At 42.4% G+C, this 18127-nt stretch overlaps 1 protein-coding gene across 1 annotated transcript in view; it reads left to right on the top strand.

The window, feature by feature from the left end:
* FRMD4A (FERM domain containing 4A) overlaps window positions 1-18127 on the top strand; it is a 404157-nt gene that overhangs the window by 173471 nt on the left and 212559 nt on the right.

An 18127-nucleotide genomic window follows, 5' to 3' on the forward strand; every position in this document is an offset into this window, starting at 1 on the left:
CATACCGTAGATAAGTAACCTGCCAACATTACAGAAGAATTGGTGCAGGGCTTAAGGCACCAACATGTGCCCCCCAAGGCCTTTTTAGGGGCCCTCAGCAGCAACGTTCAAAAAAATTCTGCAGCAGAAGTTCATGAAAGGATTCTGTCCTGCTCTAGTAGCTTGGGGCTGGGGATAGCATGGAACAGACATTGCTTTGCATGTCATGCTATTTAAGATTATTAAATTTGTGTCTTTATTATTATTTAATATACATAATTAATATATTTAACTATATTGCAGACACTTTAATTTGCGATATGGAAATGTAATTCAATGTGTGACCCGCAGGTTCTGTGTCGAAGTACTCTTGCAGCCCCCTTGGTCTAAGAGGTTAGACCTCCCTGGCTTAAGGAGTTAGGAAATTTTTAAAGACTGTTTGTGGACTGGTGAGGGGGATTGCTCTCTGCTCAATGGAGGTGTGTAAGTTCTTTCATTCTACAGCCCTGGAAAAGTCATTTTGTCATTAGTAGCTAGAGCTATTAGTCTTTCCTTCTTTCCCTCTCTTCTTCTTCCCTGTCCTTATGTAGCAAGCTTGGGAAATGTAATCATTCTAAAGAGAAAGATACGTTTGAATCTGCCTAATTTATCTGGAATCTCCAAAGCTCCAAGGCAGCCCCAAGGCTTCAGGAGCAGAAGGATCCAAGGACACTTGGTTCATCTTGAAAGAGCCTCAAATCACTAAGAATCGGTCAGATTTGAGTTGGGATTCATCCAAAACAGATTAACATTGCTAATATAAGGCATCTCTCTATGTTTACTGAAAACAGACAGTGCCCTTTTTTCTGACATGTTTTGAACGTAACTGTTCTGACGGGATAAGTGTGTACAAATCTAACACCCACTCAACAATAATGATGACAGAAAGGAGTGTTTAGGTCACTCACCCAAAAAAGCTTCCTATTTAAATGAGTTTGGTCCAGGGCTGTTAGAATTTGCTAATCTCTGAAGACCACTCCACAACAACAAACACCCCAACAAATGAAAATGTGCTACCATATATTTTTTGTTTTTGTTTTTATTTATTGTATTTGTTCATCACTTTTCACAGAACATATTAATCAAACAATTAAAACCCATTACACAGAATAACACATAACAATAATAAAAAGTGTTCAGCCATCAACAAACAGAAAAAAGGACAAATCCTACTCTACCCCGTTAAAAGGGGAACATCAACACAAGCCAGAATCAAACTTCATTGTGGTTAAATCAAGGTCTTAAACGTCTAGCTAAATGTTTTTGATTGGCAAGTAAAGGCAGATGATGCTGACACCAGGAAAGTTTCCCTAGTGAGAGAGTTTCCACAATCGGAAAGCCACCACTGGAAAGTTTCCCCATTGTTTCCCCATTGTCACCCTCCTCAAAGAGAAGGATATTTAATGATGACTGTAAGGTGCAGGCAGATTTTTACAGAAAGAGGTGGTCTGTGATCATTGAGAAGAAAGAGCATAGAAATTGGTTATTGCTAGATTTGAATACATTCCCATCTTTTTCACATTTACTCAGAAATAAACCCAACTGTGTTCAGTGGATCCTACTTCCAAATAAATGTGTACTAAACCTAAGAAAAGGGACGTTGGTGGTGCTGTGGTCTAAACCACTGAGCCACTTGGGCTTGCCGATCGAAAGGTTGGCAGTTCGAATCCCCGCAACGGGGTGAGCTCCTGTTGTTTGGTCCCAGCTCCTGCCAACCTAGCAGTTCGAAAGCACGTCAAAGTGCAAGTAGATAAAAGATACTGCTGCGGCAGGAAGGTAAACTGTGTTTCCGTGCACTGCTCTGGTTTTGCCAGAAGCGGCTTAGTCATGCTGGCCACATGACCCGAAAAAACTGTCTGCGGAAGTGGAAAAACGCCAGCTCCCTCAGCCTTTAAAGCGAGATGAGTGCTACAACCCCAGAGTTGTTCGCGACTGGACTTAACTGTCAGGGGACCCTTTACCCTTTACCCTTTCAACCTAAGAAAGAGGAATGAGGACTTCTTCAGAGGAGAAAAAAAAGCTATGGTCATTTAATAGTGGAATGGTATTCAGAGAAATTTGGCTTGTCAAGGAACTAGGCTTGGATATTTATTTCAGTTAGGGAGAAAGAATCACATAATTGTAGACCTGAAAGGGATCATCTAGCCCAACCCCCTGAAATGCAGGATTTTTTCACCCAACGTGGTGCTCAAACCCAGAACCCTGAGATTAAGGGTCTGATGCTCTGCCACTTGGCCCCAGTAAGAATCCAGATCAGTACCATTCAGCAAATGCTAGTGGGTTCAGAATGAGCTGCTGGGACCTTTTTGATAACATTTGAGCTCTTTGCGATCAGCCTTACACATTGAGCACATAACATAATAATGAACTCTGTGGGAGTACATGGATTGTGTCAATGGGAGTTAACTGCCACAGGAAGTACAGGCGGGATATTGTAAAGGTGTTGCAGGAACTGTGATTTCTCCACAGTGTTTTGCCTTGAAAATTAGCAGATTCTGCAGCCCCTGGAGACTCTTCAGACTTTACAGTTACATGTTTAAGCATTTATGAGTCTCAAGCAGCTTTTCTTACTAAAGAGAGAGAGAGAGAGAGAAAGTCCCAGAAAGGAATAATTAGACCCAAATGTTAAATAAAGTACTTTACTTCCCCCCTGTCTTTCCCTCCTAAAATGATTTTGCTCAGTTTCATTGTGGGCACAGGAAAGTATTTTTTTTTGGGGGGGTTAAAACATTTAAAACTCTTAGTTGCCAGAAAAATAATCTGATATGACGATAAAAATCTGTCTGAGAAAGCAAAGGAACTGCGCCTGGCTGGCTTTTCATAGCTATGTTTGAGAAAGTACAAGACGCTCATTAAGTTTTCAGCTGAATATTTTTTCACTAGGCTTATTAAAATAAAGTTTACATTGTGCTTTATGACCTTCCCTAGCCTGGTTTCCACAGATTTTTTAGAGCCAGCAAGAGTGTTTCTGCCTTGGCAAAGGCCCGTTTTCTTCTGCTGTTTGCTTCTTCACCAACACGGATTGCCCTCAAATAAGCTGAAACTAAAGTGCCATGGCAATGATCTCAGATGGGACAGCAGCTCAGCTGGGTTGGCTGCTTCCTGCCACCAAGGCAAGCCTCTTTCTAAGCAAATAGTGGTGCTATTTGAAAGCCAAATGGCCTGAGAGTTGACTGCTTAGATCAAAATAAACTTATGAATGAGACCTGCATCTCACCATTCCTCAAAGGGCTTAAGGGGCATGCAAACATACTTTAAACAAAGCTTGCTGTGTTGTTGGTGTTTCCTGCAGCACAGCAAGCCTTTCACCTTCATGTTTCATCCTCAGATTCAAGTGCTGGTTGGGTTGTCAGTCTTCTCCTTCCCATGCATCAGGTGGCCTGGAGCCTTTACCCCCATTTTTTAAAGTACCACATGAATGCTTATCCATTTTTTAAAGTACCACATGAATGCTTATTTAAGTAAGCACTTGCTTGTTGTTTTAGTTTATTGTTTTAAAGGAGAAAAGATGTTTCAGGTACCTGACACACCTTGCTTTTTCCAATGGAGTTCCCTCCAGATGTTGATGGGCTACAGCACCCATCATCTCTGACCACTGGTCTGCTGACTGGGGCTGATGGCAGTTGGCTCCAACCCTGGAGAGAAACATAACACTCTGAGTGGAATTCCATAAGTAGACTTGGGTGCGCTTTTGAGGTGGGATGTTGTCTTAACAACAATACTGTGAGACTGGCTGGGGCAAGAGGTGCCCATAGCCACCCAGTGCTTCATAGTTGAGAAGAACAACAAGTAATAATATTGTGGTATCTTAAGTGCAACACATTTACCGGTAGATATATGGCAGGGGTGAGGAACGTCTGGTCTGTGTGCTAGTCATGGAGCTCCAGGGGGTCCAATTCAGCCTGTGAGGCAATTTCCACCAAATCTATGGGCAGGATGATGGGGTTAAATTCTGCACTGGTGGCAGGTGCTTCCTTCCTAGCAGCAGTATTTGATCCCCACTCAGCAGCTTCATGTCATTATGGCCTCATGTCATTCTTGGGGCACAGTGGGATAAAAACAGATAGTCCCCATTTTTTCACCCACTGTGCCCCATGTTATGATGCAGCTGGGCTCTGGGGAGTGGGCGGAGGAGATTGTGTATTGAAAGGTGCTTGCCCAGCCACCAGAGATAGCCTGATGATGGTGTGTGTGTGTGTGTGTGTGTGTGTGTGTGAGAGAGAGAGAGAGAGAGAGAGAGAGAGAGAGAGAGATTGTTGCTGCTTCCCAATAAGGCGCCCCAGCTCTGAAAAATTCTACAATTTCTGTAACTCATTTGAATTTGCCCTTCTTTCCTCCAAAACGACATTTTAAAAAATAATCTGAAAACCTTTGGCTCAGAGATGGTACTGCCCCGTTGGGCCAATGACCTGCTTCTATGTAAAACAGCTTTTTATGTTTTGTGAAGCAATTTTGCCCTTTCAGTTTTATATTTGAAAGAGACAAGTGCACATTTCTTAAAAGTTCTAAAAGAGTTACTTTCACCCCATCTGGGCTCTGTGCCTTGTTCCTTAGTTCGACAAAACAAAATGTCCAGAGATGAAGTCTCATACTCACACTGGTGAGAAACAGCTTAATATCAAAGTTTGTGATGCTGAGAGGCAGATGGGAGACATTTCATGGGGATGAAAAGATGGCTAACCAAGGTGGAGTTGATTATTGTCCTGAAATGGGGCAAGAATCAAAACAATGAGTCATCAGTACTGTTACTAAACTTTTTTCCAGATTCAAAAGTTGGCATCTGGTAGTTGGGGTAGCTTTTGCTATATTTGGCACCAGAAGATGCTAACAAATAAAGGTACCCAAAATATATCTAACTTCATGCATCATTTGTGAAAGATGGCTATAGTGAGAAATAAAGTAAGTACTAGTGGATCTTGCATACATAAGTCCAAGCAATAAATACTTCCTTTAGTTTGCTATGGGGAACTATTTCCTTGCATTGGCTGTTGTTTAGGATTTTGGCCTGGGTGCTATCCCTTACCAATAAAAGTGGTATCTGAAGAAGTGTGCATGCACACGAAAGCTCATACCAAGAACAAACTTAGTTGGTGTCTAAGGTGCTACTGGAAGGAATTTTTTTATTTTTTTTATTTTGTTTTGACTACGGCAGACCAACACGGCTACCCACCTGTAACTGGAACTATGGAAGGCACCACATTGAGCCGCATGAAATGGAAGTCCATCAGGTATCTGAAGAAGTGTGCATGCACACGAAAGCTCATACCAAGAACAAACTTAGTTGGTCTCTAAGGTGCTACTGGAAAGAATTTTTTTCTTTTATTTTGTTTTTTCAATAAAAATGTGTATCATACAAGGTTTTTCAGATCATACATTCAGATTCAGAGTCGATATCATGGGTGTGCATCAAATTTGGATGAATCCCAAATTATGAGCAGTGTGTCTTGGATATACCTTTATTTGGGATTTATCAGGAGTGAAGCAGGATCTCTACGAGGTGGTACAAGTTGTAGAAGGGTTCCCTGAAATTCTTTGTGGCACCTCTGAAATCCAGAAATCAAAATAGTATTTGTTGAAGGAAAAATTGTTAATCAGTTTACCAGAGGGCCACAATGCCAGCATAGGGGAAGGGGAAACAAACACCACAGTGAGGAGAGGAAGAATCTGGTAATCAAATGAAATAATTTTATCCGTATTCTCCAATCCTAGTGCTTTTAGGGGGGAGCAACTTTTCAAGAGGAAAGCACACCTCTTTATAAGCTTAAGGAAGAAGCCAAGGTCAAAAGGAGGGGGGGGGGGAGAGAGAACTCCTTTGCAGCTGCCAGATTTTGCTTATAACCAAAGGACCTAATTTCTACCCAGAAATTCTCTTGCTAGCACAGGTCTGGAAACAAAAAACAGTACCAACTGTGCAGCAATGGCAACAGAAAATCACAGAATACATGGAAATTGCAAAAATTACAATAAGAGTCAGACAGCAGGGGGAAGAAACATTTAGAAAAGAATGGGGAAAATTTACGGAATATTTGGACAAGGTGTGTAAGACGTAAAGGATGACACAAAACACTTGGCGTGTAGTTATTTCATATAAGAGAATATTTAAGAAACAAGGAAAGATACTTAATATGGAAATGAGAGTGTAAGAACAAATTGAAATCCGACAAGGTAAAATCTTAATTGTGGTAAAAATAGTTGACGTGTAAAACATAGATATATGATTTAGAGAAGACATAAGAAGGAAGAAGGGAAGGGGATGAAAATTCTAAATGTAAAAGATAAGAGTGGTATAAATTTTTGGTAATATAAGTTTTTGCATTACTTGTCTCTATAAGTTCTATGTTATAATCTTTGTTAAAACCCAAGGAAAAACCAACAAAAATCATTTACAAAAAAAAAAAAGAAACTGAATCCCTTTAAGTTCTTCCCAACACAAAATCAGTTTAAAGGTGCCTAGCACAAAAGGTCCTGGACTTATTTGTCTGCAATCTGGCAGGTTTCTTACCCATGGTCACCTCTTTCACGTCTGCAGTTTTCAGACCAGTTGCCCACAAAAAAGTCATTTTCAGTCACCCCAAACCTGTGACAGCTGCTTTTGCAGGAAAACTACTGTGACTCACTTCTGAAAATTGGCAGCATTCATGCCCTCAGAAGGAGCAAACTTGCATGCATATTTCATCCAATTTTGGCCAAAAATCAAGAGGTTTTGGTGATGCTTTTTTAAAGAGTTGTCCAGTAGAAAATGCCTGAACCTATTGCCTGTAATCTGTCGTGCTTCATGCGCTCTGGAAAGGCTGCTATGGCTACACATTTCATGCAATGATGTTAAAAGAAAAACATAGCTTTTTAAAATATCCCAATAGTGAATGGGGTGCAGTAGGGATAAATATAACTCAGACCCCCATGCTAAAGTAGGCAGCATCCAAATGGGTCTAATCCAAATTGGGGTCTTTTACAGAGAGCTGAATTGGAGTCTGAGCTTGTGGTCGGTGCAAACCTCTATCAGATATGAATGACTGACGGCTTTTACATTTTCAGAGAGCTGCTCTTTTTTGTCCTAATAAGCCTTGATGCAACCTGCACAGTTAGCACTGTCTAATCCACTGCCTTTCAACCATCAGTACCTAATAGTATGTTAGGTGGCACAAGTACTAGTCTGTATGAAATCAGAGTTGAAAATTGGAAGCAAATGCACCTGTTATTTACAGTATTGAAGGGTGTGAGGAAACTGGGCTCCTCCCGCAGGACAGGAGAAAAAGGACCCTGTTCTTTTTCTCAGGATGAAGTCTTTCCAACAAAATTAACCCTCTTGGCTTTTCACCTTCCTCTTTTGCACAGGCAAACCAACCAACCTTCCTTCCTTCTTTCTTTCCTTCTCTTTCTCTCTTTCAACAACAGCAACACTATTTCTGACATCCATCACTTCCAGTTTGCTCACCCACTCCTCAAAAATCAGGTGGCCACATGTCGTTTAAACTGATTTTTCTGCATTACATTTCAATATCAATAACAATTTATTCGACCGTCAGTCAGAACACAATCATCCATACAAATTTTAAAAACCTGAGACAACTCAGAGGGGTTTACACTAAAACATACAGTAAAAGTAAATTATACATAAAAACCCATATCGATACCATCGATTTTGACCTTACGCTGTTTAAGGGCCAAAAAAAGAAATTTGGCCACCTCAAAAGTTGTGGTGCCAGTAAAATTATTCAGCAAAAACGAAACCTGACATTCTCCATCTACCAGGCTAAGGTGGCCTAAGAGTGGAGCTATCAGTTTCTGTCTAAGAGCAACATAAAATGGGCAGGTCAGGAGAATGTGTTCGGTTGATTCAACCTTTCCCGAGGCACAGGGACAGACCCTCAGAGCATATGGGACTCCCTTATATCTTCCCAACAGGACCTCTGTTTCCAGGACGTTTAATCTTGCTGCTGTGAGGAGTCTGCGATATTCTACATATTGGATTTCCACCAGGTAAGGGGCTGGTGAATTCCGGAAGATCTGCTCCCCCAAAAACATCCCTGGTTTCACACAAGCAATGTCCTCTTGTCTTGCAATGTCCCTCAGTCTTTGAGAGATCACAGCTTTGGCATGAGAGAATGTCATGGACTCCAGAAAGAGCTGTGACAGTCCGCAAGTCTGCACTTCGTTTAAAATCTCTTTTTCCCACATAGATTGGAAATCATCCCTTAGTATCAGGGGTGCCATGCCTACCGGGTTAAAACAAAGTTTAAGCCATAACCAAAGCTTGGTCTTTAGGGCCACATATCGAAAGGCTTGCCAACCCACTTCTAATCTCATGACTGCACCCGCTACAGACGGGGGAATCCTGAGAATAGCTCTGAGAAATCGAGTTTGGACAGCTTCCAATCTAAGAAAGTCCCTGCGTGTTCCCAAAGATATGCCCGCCAACATAAGAGGGAGAACTTTCATTTGAAAGAGCCTCAAGGCAACTTTCACAGATTGGGCCTGGTTCTTAGCATATAAAGATCTGATCATCATGGCTGCTTTAGAGGCATTAGCAAATATATACTCTTTATGAGCTACAAAGGACCTATTTGATCGGATCACTTGGCCCAAATATTTAAAGCTGTTAACCTGTTCCAGTGTAACACCATTCATCGACCACGAGAGCAATTTTGGTCGAGCAGAGCAAACCATAACCTTAGTCTTAGCATAATTTAGTTGCAGCTCATGTTGTACACAGTATTCATGAAGTGCTACTAACATTCTCCTCAACCCAATCGGGGATCTAGCCAAAAGTGCGGCATCATCTGCGTACAGGAGGACATTTAGAGGCCGGCCAGCTAATTTGGGAGGATGGTAAGCACTGTTGGCCATATGGGCCACCAATGAATTAAGATAAAAGTTGAACAGAGCAGGGGCCAAAAGGCAGCCCTGTCTTACTCCCCTGGAGGTGGCAATAGGGTTAGAAACTAAACCCTTGTTATCTATCCTGACTCTCAGGAAGGTGTTCGAGTGGAGATTAATTATCAGAAGGAGAAGACGACGGTCAATTGTTGTAGCAGCCAGTTTTGTCCATAGCTTTTTCCTGGAAATCCGATCAAAGGCCTGTTTAAAGTCAATAAAGGCCACATGCAGGGTTTTAGGAGTTTTGTCTGCGTACTTTTCAGCTAGGTGGTTCAATATTAATATCTGGTCAGTTGTGGATCTTCCAGGGCGAAAACCTGCCTGTTCATCAGCAATAATATTGTTACTCTCCATCCAGTTTAAAAGCTTGGTTAGCAGGTATCTAGCATAGATCTTCCCGATGACATTTAACAGGCTAATCGGTCTAAAATTGCTTGGCTCTGTACGTTGTCCTTTCTTATGGATTAATACAATCAAGGCAGAGTTCCAACTTGGGGGGAATTTTGTTGTGGTGTTTATATATGTAAAGAGGGCCGCTAAGGGTGGAATCCACCAATCTTTGTTAGCTTTAATGGCATCGATAGATATAAGATCGTCTCCAGGAGCCTTGCCCGTTTTAAATTGATCTATGAGGGTTTCAACTTCGGGGCAGGTGACTGGCTCCCAGTCCGGCAAAGGTTCCTGATTCACCATTTCATCACCTTCAGTATGGTCTGCGTATAGATCAAAGAAGTATTTTTCCCAGGTATCTGCAGGGATTTGTGGTTCAATCCTGGCTAATGGCCTGCCCAGGTAACCAGCAATTAGGTGCCAAAAAGCAGATTGGTTTTTATTTTCCGCTGCTACCAACAGTTTACTCCAATTATTCCTTTCAGCTGCGTGTTTCTTTTCTTTTAATAGGTTTTTATATTTCTTCCTAAGGTTCAGGAGGTGGTTGTTAGGTACAGGGTCGTTTGATGCTCTATAAGCCAGGTATTCACTGTACAGGTATCTCTTGAGGTTCTTACATTCCTCATCGAACCATTTTCTGTGGTAAAGCTTGCTATTCCTTGTAGGGGTACGCGCCAATATTGGTTTTAACGTTTCAAGTAAATTATCATACATTGGTAGCGGATCTTCTGCCATGATAAGGGAATCTCTTGTCCTTTTCAGCTGGTCGGACCAAAGAAGCACATTCAAGTGCTGTGCCACATTGTCAGACCATTTTAGTGCTGTGGGTCCTATCTGTAGATGATCGTTTGTTAAGTGCACGGAAGCGTATCTGTCCAATTCATCTGCCAGAGTCAAAGAAAGTTCTATCGGGAAATGATCACTCTCTACCCTCGTTGCCACCTTGAAGCTGGATATCTTTGGAATCAGCTCTGGGGAGATCCAAATAAAGTCAATAGTGGAGGCCCGTAGCCCAGTCCAGTAAGTAAATTCAGCTGGGTAGTCAGACTTAACTGCCCCATTTAGAAGGAATAGGTGAAGAGCCGACAAGGTTTGCCTGCATTTAAAACCAGCGTATGTAGCAACGCTATCTTTAAAATTTCTAGGTAGAAGCTCAGTAGTTATCAGAGATGTTGAGGGGTAATTGTTGAATTTATTAAAAAGGATTTGATCAGTATGTGCAAGGCGACCATTAAAGTCTCCCGCCATCACAAAGGTGGCTTCAGAGTATTGTTCAATAAGCATTTCAAGTGTCCTTTGAATTTCATTCCATCTCTGGTCGATCAGGTTTTTCTGATAAATTGGGCGTAAATATACGTTAATCACCACTATTGTTTCCTCTGTTGTATGTAACTTTATAGCTAGCATGAGTGCAGACTGAATATCTATTTTTTCGGCCTGTAGGTTAAAGGCCAGAGAAACAAAGGTGGCCAAGCCACCTTGCGGTCTACCAGGTGATAAGGGATTCCGTATTGCACTCAGGTAGAAGCCTTTGTATCCTGATAGGTAGATGTCCTCATCGGCCCATGACTCTTGGAATAGCAAAATCTGGCTGCCTTTTACGTAGTCAACGAAAGACGGGTCCATAAGCTTAGATTTAATACCGGCTACATTCCATGATACAAAGGAGAGTGTCCTCTTTTGCAAGCTAGTTGACTGTCATTTAGGGGGAAAGGTAGTGTCCTTAGGAGGCTGAGAGGACCCCGCGAAGAAATCAGTTATTTTACTTTGTAGGAGTGGCTCAAGTGGGGGCCGCACTGGCATAGAGTTCAAGGAGGGATGGACAGGCTGACGCAGCTGGACATTCCCTCTATTGGGTGGAGTTTCTAATACAGACAGGTCACATGCCTCCATGGTGTTAGGGGACGATGTGTGGAGGGCCTCCAAGTAGAGCCGTCGGTCTTTAAGGGATTGTGTATCAGTTCTCACAGGGACGGCAGAGACGGGCCCCCTAGTAGGCCAACCAGATGAGGTTGAAATGATCTGGTTTATATGTCCTGCAGGATCTTCAATCAGCACGGTGTTAACTCTCAGCTCTGGAATCACATCCTCCTGCGTTTGTCTCGGTATCAGAGGAGACTGTAGATCTGGAACTGCCTCTGGGGCTAAGCAAGGAGAATTCACTAATGCATCCGCTCTTTGTATGTCGGTAGAGTAGGAGGACTCCAGTTCCGGCATAGAGGAGTAGGATGGCAATGATTTATTAGGAGAGGTAGGATTTTGAGCATCCTTCTTCGGCTCGTTATCCAAGAGGGGTGAATGTAGATCTATTAATGGTGGAGATAGATGTCCAACTTGAGGTATGGAGCAAGGATCTGTTTCCTGGAGAGAGGCCCTGGCACCCAGCAAGGGTGTCGCACACTTTGGCATAGGGCTTTGAGGGATTAACTCCTCCATTTCCATAGAGCACGGTTCTGCTGAATTGGGGTGATTGATGTTCATGAACGATTTAGTATGGAGGATGTGCAAGAGCTGTTGTTTAAGTGAGTCCAGCCTACAGATTATTCCCTGTTGTTCAGTTGTTGGTAGCTCACCAAAAGAGGCGATAAGACATCTTTCCTCCGGGGGTGTCCAGTGGTTGTCCTCACAGCTATGATCCTTTGCTACTACGGTGGAAGCATGGGACATGGATTGTTGCGGGACATACGTGTCTAAGGTAGGTGGCTCAGGGTCCCGGATTGTATCTGGGATAATAGGTGAGGGTGTCTTATCATTTCAAGAGTGTTTTTTCCCCCAAATCTTTGTTTCAATTTTTGAAAAGTTATCCAAGGTCAAATTCTTGGACACTATAAACTCGCATCTGGTAGGCCACTAAGGACTATCTTCTGTCAGAAACCTGGCAAAAGTTACAAGATGTCTGTTGTGAGTTTTAACTTGTAAACTCATCTACATGTGTAATTCTTGTGGTCAGTTTTCCAACACTACTTAGAACCGCTGGGCCCAGGAGATTTTGCTGGCAGAGAATCTGAGGGCTCAACTGCGGGCTCCTCCCTGGAAATTATATAAACCAATAGTGTATATCTTCAAAGGCTCAGAGACCAGTTTGCATTCATTGTCCAGACGGTATGGCAATTGGAAATGGGAGGTTTTATGCAGGGATTGTGTGGAGTCAGTAAACAAACTCGCATTGGAGCCTAGATGCATTGCATTTATAAGCTGCATTCTGTGCAAATTGGCACTCAAAGCAATTCATAATAAAATAAAAATAAAATGGTTTTATATAAAAAAGCAATAGAAACAGTCATAAGACATTAAAATCTGAATGTAGTCATTAAGAAAACAAACAGCTTAAATCAGAAACAGCGGTTCTCACAACATCCCTGGCAGCCAGAGGCAATCACGTTTGGAAACAAAATAGCACCCACCTGCTAAAAGAAGACCCTCAAGGAAGGAGGCAGCCTTGCTGTGGAACCTTTTTTCATACAAATGGGTGTCTGCTTCGCATCCTTGCCAACTTTACCTGGGTGAAGGACGTAGGGAAGACTACCTTCCTCTGACCTCAGCAAGGGGCATGGCTCAGGCACTTCCTCAGAAGCATGTCTTTCAGCTGGGATGGAAACAGGCGACACTGATCTCCAGTTGTTCTTTTCTCATCTGGGAGGCTGAGCCAGAAAGTGATGCTGGGGAACGGCTGTCTTTCGGCTTGTGGGTACTGTGAGGTTCCATCTTGCCTCCTGTGCTTTTTATTAGCTACAGCGTGGATGGGGCACCTCCAGCCTGTTAGCCAAATTGACAATTATCTTAACGCTACATTTTTGGAATTTAGCAACATTTTATGCAGGATCTGGTCATCTGGATGTTCAACTTTTATGAAAATTCACTGAACTGTCTGTGGGGAGAAAACTTAACACCATGCTTAATGTCACATTCCTTTTATAGCTGTGGAAAATAATGGCCTTTTTACAATACATTTCTTCTGTTCTGATGTTTATTTGTATTATTTTATTCCATTTACTGTGTTTTTGTTTTATCATTTCTGTAAAGTGTGTAGAGGTCTGTGGCAAAAACGTTAAGTGGTATATAAATTTGGAATATAGAGCTAGTTGTCAAAAAAAGAGTTAGGGGTCTCCCCACTGCAGTTTTGTCTCTTCTGAAGACAAGGGACAGCCTGTGTGAGCAGCAGTGAGGCATGTTTTCCTGGTGCCAGGGAGGTGGGGCGTGGAGGGCAAATGGAGGCTGCTGTGTGCCAGCCCAGCCCTCACTGTCGACTCCACTGAAGCAACACCAGCCCCAAGCTGCTTTGTGAAGTGGCTCGGTGGGCGGGGGGGGGGGGAGGAGTGGGAAGGACACTGTGCTCTCTTTGATCTTATCTTAGTTTTGATCATTCAACAAGTGCACAAAATGTTAAGAAAATTGGATGGCATGAGGTAAAAATAATAATAATAAAAATTGGATCACTCGATATGGAATGACCCCCCACTAGACCCTTTTCACTTGTACTGTTAGTAAGCCAGGTGTCCCCCATCTTACCGGTATATTTGTTGATCTGATTCTTCCTGCCTAAGTGCAGAGCCTCACTCTTGTCCCTACTGAAACTCATCTTGTAAATTTGGGCCCAGTTCTCCAATCTGTGAAGGTTATTTTGAATCCCAATTCTGTCTTCTACGGCATTGGCTACCTCTCCCAGTTTGGTGTCATCAGCAAATTTGATGAGGATCCCCTCAGTTCCTTTGTCCACGTCTTTATGAAGACGTTGAAGAACAAGGGGCCTAGGATGGAACCCTGTGGCACCCCACTTTTGGAAGTCAAGGTATTGCAGATTATTTGAGGCTGGAATGTCTCATATCCTACCATTGAACTCTCTATATATAAAATCTAGGGCTAGCAATATGGGACTACTATAATAGAAAATGTACATATATAAAATCTCTCTGAGACTCCATAGATATTTCCTTGCATTAGTTCCCTAGATGGCTGCTTATATTGGGTGCTTTTCAAGAATTTGAAGTTTTGATTCTGCACTATATTTAGCTTGTCTTCCTACTGATATTTTTAGGGCAAAGCCCTCTGACACAGGGACACATTTTTCTGAGGGGAAAATTTCAGTTCTCACATAAGTGGTGGGAAAATGTAAACCATTGAAAAAGCTAATGTTTCTAAAATTGGGAGCAGGAGCTTGGAAGCCTCCAGGATAAATTACATTACAAATAAACTCCGTCTGTTTTGCCAAATGCTTAGAGTGTAGTATCAGAAACCCTCTGGTTGATCTCTGTGGGCTGGAATATTGCCAGCAAGTTAGGACTTCCTGTCTCAGTTTAGTTTTTGCCATAAGAGGAAGAATAATTGGCAATGTCCAATCTTAATCATCCCTATTACGTTATTTATTTATTTATTTCTCTTTCTTTCTCCCTCTTCACCACTCTGTTTTACATTTTTTTCTGTATGGATAAACATATGTGGACCATAGATGTGGCCTGAGTGCTGGGAAGCAGGAAATGGGGAAGAAGGAGGAATCGGTGTTCTCTTTGTGGCCTTGTGAATGGTTCCTGTGAATGGTCCAAACTCTGTGGCTTTTGCCTACACTACAGTAATGCCTGACTTGGGTGCAGGGTGTGTCAAGAATTTGGCAGAAGACTGTTAATAATATGTTATGTGAAAACTGGGAATCCTTCTCCAGCCTTGGAATATAATACCCATCATAATACCCTATATAGTGGGTGGAGACATTTTGCAACGGGTGAAGAACCTTTGTTCAAATCCTAAGCAGGACTCACGATTGGGCTGCTTGCCGCAGGAGTGGCTCTTTGCTTCTTAGGTGCTCATATATTTGTCAATAAAGTATTGCAAGGACATCCCAAGTCTCCAGTGCTCTCTCATCCAAACAAACCTTCATGTGTCCCTCTATAAAATGTCTCGCTACTCTGGGAAGTGAAGAGAGCACAAAATATCTTAAGAAAAGATGCTGTACCCAACTCAGTTATGCATCCATTAATATTAATAAACCTTCATTAGCCACAAACATTCATTTCAATCTGTCTGCTCTGAGTAGGACTAGAACTGGCTAGGACCCAAAATGTGTTTTTTAAAGGCAAACTTTTTGCGCAAGTTATGGAGAGGAAGAAATTTTGCCAGGTGAGCCTTCTCACCTGAAGCAGAGGAAAAACTAGAGCTGTTTCTTCTTGGTTCTTTGTTGGCATCCGGTAACCCAAAGACACTGCTAAACCTAAACTGTCATTAAAATAATCAAGATATGTGTGGCTGCATGCCAAGCTCCAGAAAACCTCTCACCCCATTAACCTTGAGTAGATCAAACCCTTGAAAGGTTATTTTCTTCAGTGCTTCCCAGTACCACTAAGCTCTGATTGTAGGTGGGAGAGTTAACAAGGCAAATTGCCTCTTTTATAATCATCCTTCGGAGGATTGGGAGAGAAATGTAACCTGATTTCTTAGCTTGCGGTTCTGCTCAAATGGGCTCAGGATTCCCAGGTGGGTAAGGGAGCTGGGAGGAGACAGGAGTCTTATTTTTCACCATTCCTATTAGCTGCTGGTTTACCTGATCACCTTTTATTTCACAAACTGTATTCTCAGTGGAACTAATTATATCAGATGTTGTTTGAGGACCCCCCCCCCACAAGAACAAGCTCTTTTCATTTCCCCAGAGATTTTACATGTTGTGAATTTGATATGTATAGTGTTTCTCAGGGGAGCATTTGCTTCGGGGTGATTTTGCCATATATTCTAGGTCTCCTTTGAATGTCCGTATGTTGAATCACCTTCCAGAGGTCTTGCTTAATACGCTCCCCGCACAACAGCCTTTGATTTTCTGTTAGCTTCCATATCTCAGCACATATTGGGGGGGGGGGGTGTCTGACCATATTCTGTGGGCTAACGTTGACAGCTGTGATGAACCCTGAGGGCTGCTTCAAAATGGTGTCTTTTCTTACTAGAGTTACAAATGCACATGTGTCTGAGTGTAAGTCAGTGAGGGATCAGACTGTGGAATGTGGGGAGGAAGGGGTGAGTTATTTCACAGAGCAGGTGAGCACCCTGTGTTAGGCAGAGTGAGGCAGCTCACTTTGGGTGCCATGAAAGGGCAGCAAATGGTTAGTTAGTTAATGCATTAATATTGCATTTGTAGGAGGGAGGGGAAGAGACACTTGTGGGATTCTTAGCCAAGCAATATGGCTGGACTTGGTCTCTGTGCCCCCTCACGTGAAGGAGGAGTGCCATCTGCTCCCACTACAGTTCTAGAGAAGAAGGGGAGAGGGGAGGGGAGGTTTTTATTGCCCTAGCGAGGCCCACAAACCCTCTTGTTCCTGCCCAGGTGTGCCACCACATCCTCTTCACCACTTCTGGCAACCCAAATGGCATCGATGTTGCCATTCTGTAAGTACCGGTAACTAAAGACTCAGCTATACAGCTGCAAATAAAACGTTTTAAGGGTGTTTAAAGTGCAATATACAATGTGACACTAGATAACAATGGTGAGCCTTATGGAAAATTCATTGTATTTTAAAAACACTTTTAAAAAAAGCAATTTCAGAACGTCTTTTATGTGTGTGCAGGTTCCACCTTAGGCTGTGCACCATATACTGTGGCTTGGGTGAACTCGCACAACTCATATTTGAAGCAGAGAATTCATGACGTTGGCCACAGTTCGTTACGTATCTTGCAGTTTCTAGAGAAATACTGCTGGTTCATGCACTTTCTCTTAAACCAAGTTACATCTGATTCTAAAATGTAAGTTGAGGTGTACATTTTAGAAACCTTTTGTGCATGCACAGATGGTGGTTTCATAGAATAGTGGTTGGGGTGGTTGCAGATGCACAGCAACAAATCAAGTAATGCAGGGGAAACAAATAATGTAATTGTATGGTGCATACAGAAATGTAAAACGCAACTTGAGGTGCAGTAGGGGGAACTACCTCACTGAGTTTTAAGTCAATAAAGTGCGCCTGCCCTTAGAGGGCTTTTAGCATATACCTTTAATAATTCTGGAGAAGAGGATTTTCATCCCTGCATGACAAGATTCGCCTGCCAAAATGCATTGCTCTATGCAGCTATTAAAGGTTCTGGACTCCCCCAATCATTTCCCTAACTCATCCCAAAGCAGCTCCTTGCACCAGGCAGTAAGCTGCATATGTCTGTGTTATACTGAATGCAGTTGTGTCGTGGCAAATAGCTGTACTGAGAGCAGTTTCACCACAGTTTTAATTCTTGGCATTTGCTTCTTACCCCACCCATCTCCCTCCCTCTGCTTTGGGCTGTAATAATTTTTAAAATATGAAAGGAAAACTCAGTGATCACTGATAGTCTTAGCAGTTGTGAAAGAAACAGAAAAGGCATTTCAATGTGAGCATAAGCATTCCTAGTTTAATAAACAATGCTCTGTGCAGTCATCTGTATCCCAGCATATTCTGTTCAAATGTCCAGGGGCCACATGACTCTGTGGTGGAGCATAGCAGGAGTGGGCGAGTCTTTTACTGGAGCTGCTCCTGAGTTGTGAACAGCATCCTGACACACACAGATTATGCTGGTGTGAAGTGTTTCCTGGAAATAAGTGGTGCAGGAAATGTCACTTGCTAAATGTCTAGGTTTCAGAGTGCTCTTCCAGTAAAAATGGTGGCAAACTGATCGTTAAACCAGGGTGTGTAACATATAGTTTTTGCTACTCCCACGGATATTCTTTTAGCTTCCCTTAGCATTCTTCAGATATTTTCCCTAATTATGAATTTCCAAATTTATGTCACATTTTGCCTTAAGCTCTCTTTTTCCTCCCTGCCCCACTTTTTAAAATTCCACCAGCCCAATCAAAACACTTTTTTAAAAGGTTTCCTTAGCCATTTTGTCCAAGCTGGAGCCT

Source organism: Lacerta agilis, chromosome 10 (assembly GCF_009819535.1).
Source record: "Lacerta agilis isolate rLacAgi1 chromosome 10, rLacAgi1.pri, whole genome shotgun sequence".
NCBI lineage: Eukaryota > Metazoa > Chordata > Lepidosauria > Squamata > Lacertidae > Lacerta > Lacerta agilis.